General features: G+C 50.4%; 1 pseudogene; it reads left to right on the top strand.

Moving 5' to 3' along the window:
• The first annotated feature begins 4,230 nt into the window (after window positions 1-4,230).
• LOC109570894 (zinc finger protein 384-like) lies at window positions 4,231-8,271 on the top strand (annotated as a pseudogene).
• The last annotated feature ends 540 nt before the right edge of the window (window positions 8,272-8,811 follow it).

The raw sequence follows: 8,811 nt of genomic DNA, 5'->3' as shown, positions 1-8,811 counted from the left end.
CTCTTACCCACACAGGCTGTCCCCACATGAAGCACACTCTTTAGACTCACTCACCCTCATTCATCCAAATTCTGCACAGAAGGGCAGCACAGTTAGTGAACATACTTTAGGGTGAGGGGTCAGGGCTTATAACACCCTGGGCTGCCAAGGGATGTGCCACCCCTCAACTTTCCCAGGAAACACGCAGAGCTTTGGGTCTGTCCAGATCTCTCCTATGGTCAGCAGAGCCTGGGTGCCCGGCAAGGAGTTATCTGTGTGGCAGCTGGTCAGATTAGAAGCAGGACCGTGGTGAACAGGTTGCATGAGGACCTCCACGGCGTTTTCCTCCTTCCCACCTTTGCAGACACTGGGCTCTATCCTGAAAGTCCTAGAGCCCTGACTTGGCAGCTGCATCATGTCTGTTTTGGAGAAAATGGACTAAAGTGTCTGGAGCTGACCCTTGACAGACAGGACCTCCTGCAGAGGGCCACCTATGTGGGGTCAGAACTGTGGGTGAAGGCAGGAGGCTCCTCCCCCTCCCCTCCTCCACTCAGCACCTGGGGGGACGGGGCTCTGCCCTCAGAGTCCTGCCAATCAGGCTGCCTGCTCAACCACTTCTCTCCCTGCTTCCTGGCTTGACCCAGGCCCCTCTGAGAAGAGGAGTGTTGGCCCCGCAGTCTGTCCTGCCAGCCTGTCTGTAAAAGGCCATGGACGGCAGTGAGAGGCCGTGCCCAGGTGGAGTGTTCTCTCTCTCTGTCTCCCCTACTGAGATCAAGACACCATGGCTGTTCCAAACTGCTGATGGCAGGTGGAGAGGACTGGAGGGAGGTGAAGAGTGGAGCTGGCTACTCCTGGACATTCAGAGCTCCAGGAGTGCGGGAATTGGGTGCAGGGTGCAGTGTCAAGCTCCAGGATGCCACCCCTGTTCCTCTTTGTCCTCATCCTCCCATGGCGCCTGGAAGCAGAGAGCTGTTTCCAGAGCTCCCAGCCAGTCAGGGCCAGAGGGCCCACGCAGCAGTGGGTCTGCCTCTCCTACCACCCACCCTGGTCTGGAGAGAAAGGAACAGAGCAGAGGGTGCTGGTGTCCATCCCTTAGGGCTGCTGTAACAAAGTACTGCAAGGAATTACTTCCCTGGTGGTGCAGTGGGTAGGACTCCGAGCTCTCACTGCCTAGGATGCAAGTTCAGTCCCTGGGTGGGGAACTAAGATCCCACAAGCCATGTGATGCAGCCAAAACAAACAAAACCCCCAAAGTTCCACAATTTGGGTGACTTAGAACAACAGGAATTTTTGATCTCATGGTCCTGGAGGCTGGATGTCAATCTAGGTGTGGGCAAGGCCTGAGAGCACCAGGGGAGGATCTGATTCAGGGCTCTCAGCTTCTTGGAGTTCTTGTCTTAGGACAGCATAGCTCCAGCCCTCACAAGGCATTTTCCCTGTGTGTATGTGTGTCCAAATTCATACACATTCATGTCCTTTTTACACCAATACCCCTAGGGTTAGGGCCAACTTGAATGATTTCATCTTGACTCATTTCCACATAATGTCATAGTCATAGGTACTGGGGGTTAGGACCTCAACACATGAATTTCTGGGGTTCATCATTCAACCTGTAACAGTGTTCTTGTCTCTGCCAGCGACCTCCCTCTCCCTGCTGGCCCCAGATGCCATGGCCCTTCCTGGAGCAACCCCATCAGGCTTACTGGGGACTCCAGGCAGAAGACCCCACCCCTCCTGGCTGCAGGACTTAGGTCTGGGGCTGGAATCCTCTGCCCAGTGAGGGCTGGGAGGAGACTGTTCTGGGGTTGGAGGTACTGAAGTATTAAAGGTGCTGAGCCAGAGGGCACCTCTCCAGGGTCTTCAGGGTCCCCTATGACCTGGACAGAAAGCACTTGCAGCTCTAGCCCCCCAAGGGGAAAGGAGGGGAAAGCCCCTCCTTCTGTCTGAGACAGGCGGCCCCCCTATGTATAGCCTGTGGAGCCCTGGGGTGTGGTGGGAGCGTCAGCAGAGCTGTATCCATGTTGGTGGGGCCAGAGGGCCCAGACTGTGTCCTTCATATCCAGAGAGTGGAGGGTGTGGATGGAAGTGAGGTGCAGACACCATCAACTCTAACCCAGTGTAAAAACACTAGCATGGAGCCACCCCTGGGGAGTCCCAGGTCAGTGTGTGCATAGGCGGGGCTTCAAGTGAATCTGGGCCCCTCGGGGTTAGACCACTGGGAAGCCTGTCCTGTGTGGCCAGTGATGGTGTTCATTGGACTCACATGTTTGGACCTTGAAAAGTGAAAGTGAAGTCTCTCAGTCACGTCTGACTCTTTGCGACTCCATGGACTGTAGCCTAAGAGGTTCCTCCATCCATGGAATTTTCCAGGCACGAGTACTGGAGTGGGTTGTCATTTCCTTCTCCAGAGGATCTTCCCTACCCAGGGATTGAACCCAGGTCTCTGGCATTGCAAGCAGATGCTTTTACTGTCTGAGCCACGAGGGAAGCTTGCTTGGACCTTGGTGGCGCCCAAGTGAGAAGTCACCCAAAGCTTCGTGGCTGTGGTTGTGGTGAGCCACGCCCCCCATACATGGGCCCCAGGGCACCTCTGTGTCATCACCTGAGCAGGATGCCACCCTCCGACAGCCGTGCTGTCCCAACCCAAGCTCAGGGACACAGGCGGGAGGGCAGATTGCGGGTGCGGCTCCTGTGGGACACGTGGTATCGGATGTGGGCATGGGACCTTCATCCTTGGGTTTTGCCCCAGGCTTCTCTTTACCTTCTCACTAGAATTTCAGCAGGACCACAGGCGACCCTTGAGTCAGGGGATTGGGCAACCACCCTCTGTGGTCGTAAGGGAGTAATGACTTATGGTCGCCCTCCTGCTCCTGGTTTCGCCTTGGCAGATCCAACCAACTTGCATTGTGTATCAGTATCAGGTCAGTCGCTCAGTCGTGTCTGACTCTTTGCTACCCCACGAACTGCAGTACGCCAGGCTTCCCTGTCCATCACCAACTCTCGGAGTCCACCCAAACCTATGTCCATTGAGTCGGTGATGTCATCCAACCATCTCATCCTCTGTCATCCCCTTCTCCTCCTGCCCTCAATCTTTCCCAGCATTGTGTAGTTCTGCACTATTTCCTATTGGAAAAAATCCACATGTGAGTAGATCCGAGCAGTTCCAACCTATGTTTTGAAGGGTCAACAGTATTTTACAAAAGCATCCCTGGTTAAGGTGTTCTTCCTCAGGGCGCAGAGTGGTGCTTCTTACAGAAGCCGTCACAGGGGTCCTCCTACAGAGCTGTGCGTGCACACAGGGACAGGCCAGTCCCACAGCCACCTGAGGGCCAGTGCCCCTGTGTTCTTGCTCGAAAGAGTATTCTTATGTTGATGCTGTTGGAAAAAAGTTGACACACTGAAAAGTGTGTGTTAAAACTCACGATATTATTTAAGTTTAAATGTGGGTTTTACACCAAAATGAGAATATATTAAATTTTTTTCCGGTTTTAATGGAAGTAAACTCATTAACAACTTGTCCTTTTTGTTGTGAAAGTCACAGTTTAATAGGCAGTATATTTGTAATACTACATAAAGTGAGTTTCTTCTGTAAACATGGACATCCTACACTAAATGAAATATGTAAGCATACCAAGCTTTGTTATTGCAATCAGAATTTGTTCAAGGTCACTTAACACTCAGCTATTAACTGTGAACCCACGTGGTCCGGGGTCTTTTCCAGTGGAAGATGTCTAAGCACCATCCCAAGCTTTTCTGTACTAATTGATCTGTTTGTGATGTGTGCTTGGTCGCTTCACTCCTGTGGTCTGTTTACATTGTCCTTTTTCAGGTCTACTTTGTTAATGTGTGTGTTTACCAGGAAATCATCGTTTTTATGAGTAAATCATCATTATCGTCTAGGTTTCCAATTTGAAGCAATGGATTTCTCTTATTTGACTTTAATTTTTCTTCTGTTTCTGGTTTTCTACAGAATTGTCACAATTGATGAGCACATTCTGATACATTATTTTGAACTGCAATCCATATTTTATTCAAGTTCCCTTCCTTCTGCCTTTTTATGTTCCAGGATCCTATCCAGGGCACCACATGACATGTGGTCATCATGTCTGTTCAGGCTTTTCTGGGCTTGTACAGTTTTCGACACTCCCTTTGTTTCGATGCCTATGACCCTGTGGAGGAGGACTGGGCAGGTCCTTTGAGGCTATCCCGTACTGGGATTTACTTGGAGTTTCTCTCATGATTAGACGGGTCATGGGTTTTGTGGAAACAGATCACAGAGGTCAAGAGCTTCCTCACCACTTTATGTCAAGGGAGCAGGCCCTCAAGACACTTATCACTGTTGATGTTAACTTCGGGCACCTGGGTGAGGTCCTTTGTCAGGGTTCCCACTGTGTGTTGAAGCCTTTCCTGACTGCTCCCGTTAATCCTGACCACTCTCTTCTCTGAGTTTCCTAGCTCTGATATTCAAATCACAAAGTAGTCGTCTCCCTCCTTCCTGTAGTATCTGTTCTCTGGGAATCACGTGTCTAAGAGTCTCCAGAAAGTTGATAGTTTTGGGGAGAAAGCAATATTCTGCTGTCCCTCCTGCCCCTGGCTCAGCCCTGGACTCATGGTAGGAAGGCGGTCATTAAATCAAGCTTCTGAATCGAGTCCCCCTAAACTGAGTTCCCCTGCTGAGTTTATGACCCCGCTTTCTATCCTTTCTTCTTCCTTTTCTTGTCCCATCTGTGCTCGCCTCAGGACTGAGAAAGATCAAAGAAAAGGGGAGGGGAGGTTGAAACCAAACAGGACTCTGCAGGGCCCTCCCAGGTACAAAAGACCCTCTATATCCCCCATTTCTTGTTTGTAGAGAAAGGTTTATTCTCCTTGGCCTTTCCTGAGTTCCAAAGAGCAGACATGTGTAGTTCCTAGTTAGGAAAGGGAGAGAATGCACGCAGGAAGGAAAAGCAGACCCAGATGGTCTTAGAGGAAACAGCCCTCATAATTGCCATTTTTAATGTTTGTGTGTTTCACCGGTTTCTGTGTCATCATAGGCAAAACAGCTAGCAGAGAGGAGATGAAGAGGTTGGAGTTCATTGTTATCTTGTGATATTTCTTAATCATAGTTTTGAAGGTCAGAATATCTCTGGGTTTGCAATCCTCTGGCCAAGCGGTCCACGGCTCGGGTGTAGGTGAGCTCACCTTGCTCTGGAGAAACAACCTGACTTTGTATGTTAATGATGAAACCTGCAACAGCACTACGACCCTGGGGTGAGTGTTCAGTGGGCACAGGGTTGAGGTCAGAGGGGACAAGAAAGTGGGTGAAGTTTTGGATAGAGAGGTTAGTCATGAACTTGGCCCAGGAGCTCAGTTTTAGGGGACATGGTTTCATGGAAGGTTGCTTCTGAGAACAGAGATTAAAGGGGGACTGCAGCCGAGGTGAGGGAGACACAGGGATTCTGGTGGTGGGAGAAGAAGTTGTAGATCAGAGAGCTAAGGAAGAATTTGGAAGTTTGGCTGATGTGGAGGAAGGAATTTCCCTCCACCTCTTCTGGCTGGTCTTAGATTTAAGTTGATATGAAAACAGATTAACAGGAGAAGGTCACATAAAGGTTTAATAACAGATATACCCAAGAAAACTGTGTAACTCTCCAAAATACTCTAAAACCTCACCTTTTCTTTTTTTCAGAGATAATGCACTTATAAACACAGAAATGGTTACAACAAAGATGGCCATATGAATGGGTATATATACATATATCAATTTTTATATATAAATCTGTGTCTGGAAACTGACTATGGGTCTTAGGAAGGTAAGTCCAGTCATCGCATTTCCCCTAAACTCCCCCTTTTCTTCAGCCCCTCTTGTGTGGTTTCACAAAGAATCCACAGCTCCTTGGACTGGGAATGGGGAGATAGAGTACAGGGCCTCAGCTGGCAGAGAAGGTGAGAAGCTCCAAGGAAAACCATAACCCACACTTCTAAGCCCCCTTGACCACTTTGGGGATCTCCTGCCCCTTGGCAATCACGTCTAAGGCCTTGCCCCTTCACAGATAAAGGGCATCTGACTCCCCATCTCCTTCCAGCATTAGGTAGGAAGTTAAGTGAGATCATGAGGGGAGGACAACCACTCCCAGGGATGGGGGTACTGGAGGAACCTCTATTCTTTTGCCAGCAAGAATAGAACAGGAGGCTGCTTGCATTTAGGGGTCCCTCTTATCTGACATCTGGGAGGACCAGCCTTTAGTCCTTCCTCAGCCTGAGTCTGGAGCTTTATGAGGGTAAGGAGAGAGCTGGTGCCCATGCTGGGAATGTCTCGGTGAGGTCATTAGCGAACACCTTCCCTGAGCACCAGCCTACAATTTTAAAACCTTTGCTTAGGTGGGGAGGCTCCTCGATTACACCACCAGCTCAGAACTCTGCCCATCAGGAGGGCTGACGTTCCTTCCAAAGAGGAGTTGGGAAGAAGGATGGTATCCTGTCAACCAAGGCTGTGCCTGCGGAGATGTGCCCAGGGAGATGGAGCCATGGTCTGTCAAGAAGAAGAGGACTTTTCCCACTAAGAGGAGTTGGGGAAAGAAGGGACCAGGACTTCCTCCCCTTCTTCCCAGTGGACAGCAGCACAGGTCTCTATAAGCTCACCAGGTGCACCACCAGGGTGGGGCTGCAGGTGACAGTGAGGCAGATGTCCTTATGGTGCTCCACTGTCTTATAGGGGTTTAGGTCAAAGGGACGCTGGGATGGAGGGTTGGAGTTTCTGTCCCCACATCCCCACCTTTCAAGACTGCCCCAGGGGACTGTTAGTTTGGTGACTGTGGCTACTGCTGCTGTGGTAGCTGTGAAGCCAGGGGGGCCTGGCATGGGCCTCAGGACAGACTGAGAACATGATTTTCATTAACAAGATGAAGGATCAGCTGTTGCCAGAGAAGGCTTGTGGGCTGGCTCTGCTCCCTTACCCCACCTTGCTGACAGTGCATGCCTTGGTGTCCCTGCTCTTGGACATCAGTATGGACACAGAATCCAAGACAGACCAGCCAAGTGTCCATTACACAGAACATTATGGTGTTCCCTGTGCCATCAACAGATCTGATGACCGCTGGAGTCTCCTGTTCTCAGAGGTGGAAAAGAGAAGTGAGTCAATCAAGCATCCTGGTTTGGTTATCACATCCCTCTCAGGCTCCCTTGTGACCACAGCCTCATCGGCTCAGACCTTCCCCATTTAGCTCTCATGACTGTCTTAGCTCTTCCCCCAGCTCACAAGCCCTGCAGGTAGTCCCCAACATCACTAAGAACGTAGCGTTGACCCCAGCAGAGGAAGGAGGTGGTGGTGGAGCTGGCACTGTGGCTGCCTCTGGGGCTGAAAGAAGAACCAGGCGCTGGAATCAGGGCTGCCTAAGATGAATGACCCATATGTCTTTTCCCCTAAGGATGAGGATGGTCATCAGAAAGACAGCAAGACCTTCAGGTGCTGGATGTGCTCCCTGACTTTCTACTCAGGTCAGAGATGCAGATCCACTCCAAGTCACTCACTGGGGCCAAGCCCCACAGGTGCCCACCCTGTTCCAAGACCTTTGCCAATAGCTCCCACCCAGCCCAGCACACCTGTATCCACTCAGGTGCTAAGCCCTACAGTTGTAATTTCAGTGGGAAATCCTTCTGCCAGCGCTCTCACCTCCAGCAGCATACCCAAATCCACACCAGGGACAAGCCGTACAAATTGCTCACCCAGGCTGTGAGAAAGCCTCACACAACTCCATCCTGTAGAGATAAACCCACAGGTGCCACAACTGTCAGCAGGTGTACACAGCCGCAACCTCACTGGAGGGGCACCTGTCCACACGCAGTGAAGTAGCCCGAGGTGCGCTGTCTGCACCCTGTGTGTTGGAAACGTGCTTGATGAAACACAAGCACAACACAGCTCTCCTGATCTCCAGCAGCAGGTGCAGCAGTGGCAGTGACAGTGGTGGCTCAGACCTTCCCGTTAAACATCACCTTCAGCTAAAGACAAAAGAGGAGGTGTGGGGGATGGTGGTTTGGGACCTCAAAGGGGAGGAAGGCAATTCACATGCAGATGGAAAGCAAATGTTTGGTAAACAAATTGTTGGGCTGCACCTGCAGGCCTGCATGCCCTGTGCTTGCCCAGCCTCAAGACAAGAGAAAAAGCCTGGAGTCAGAGATGGCCACAGAGACATCAGTGGTTTAATGGATGGGGGATCTTACATATGTGAAGTGAAGCCCTGGAGCGACACCCCACCACATGTGGTAGAAGGCAGGCAGGACAGGGCAGCAGTCTTCCCTGTCCGGGAGGAGTGAAACCATGTATAAGCCCCGTTTTCTTGTTTTTTGAGTTAAGGCTGATTCAAGAGTTAACAAGTGGGGAATGTGAAGATGTGGAAACAAAGAATAGCTGTTGAGGTGTGGAACTGGTAACAATTTAGACTATAATTCCCCCACATAGAAGAATTACTGGACTCCAAGTTTCCTAAAAGATACAGATAAAGGCCTGACACACATGCCCAAGTTGTTTTTACAGGAAGCAGGCTCTCTCCTGACTGCAACACTGTAAACCTAGACAGGTTGAAACCCGAAAGTTGATGATGCTTCAAACTTTACCTTGATGCCAACCAATCTGAGAATTGAACATGGGTTGCTTATGCCCTGCTCTGTGAACACTATAAAACTCCTCACTAGCTCCTCCAAGACACACTCATTAGCCTGTTGTGGCCCCCTCTGCCTGGCTCAAAGCAATAAAAGCTACTTTTTTCTACTTCACCCGAAACTCTCTCTTGTTTCTATTCGGCACCAGTGAACAGAGGCTGAGTTTTGTCAACAAGTCTTGATAAGCACAGATTA

This window comes from Bos indicus, chromosome 17, assembly GCF_029378745.1.
Source record: "Bos indicus isolate NIAB-ARS_2022 breed Sahiwal x Tharparkar chromosome 17, NIAB-ARS_B.indTharparkar_mat_pri_1.0, whole genome shotgun sequence".
In the NCBI taxonomy this organism is placed as follows: Eukaryota; Metazoa; Chordata; class Mammalia; order Artiodactyla; family Bovidae; genus Bos; species Bos indicus.
This window is presented reverse-complemented; position numbering and strand designations above follow the sequence as displayed.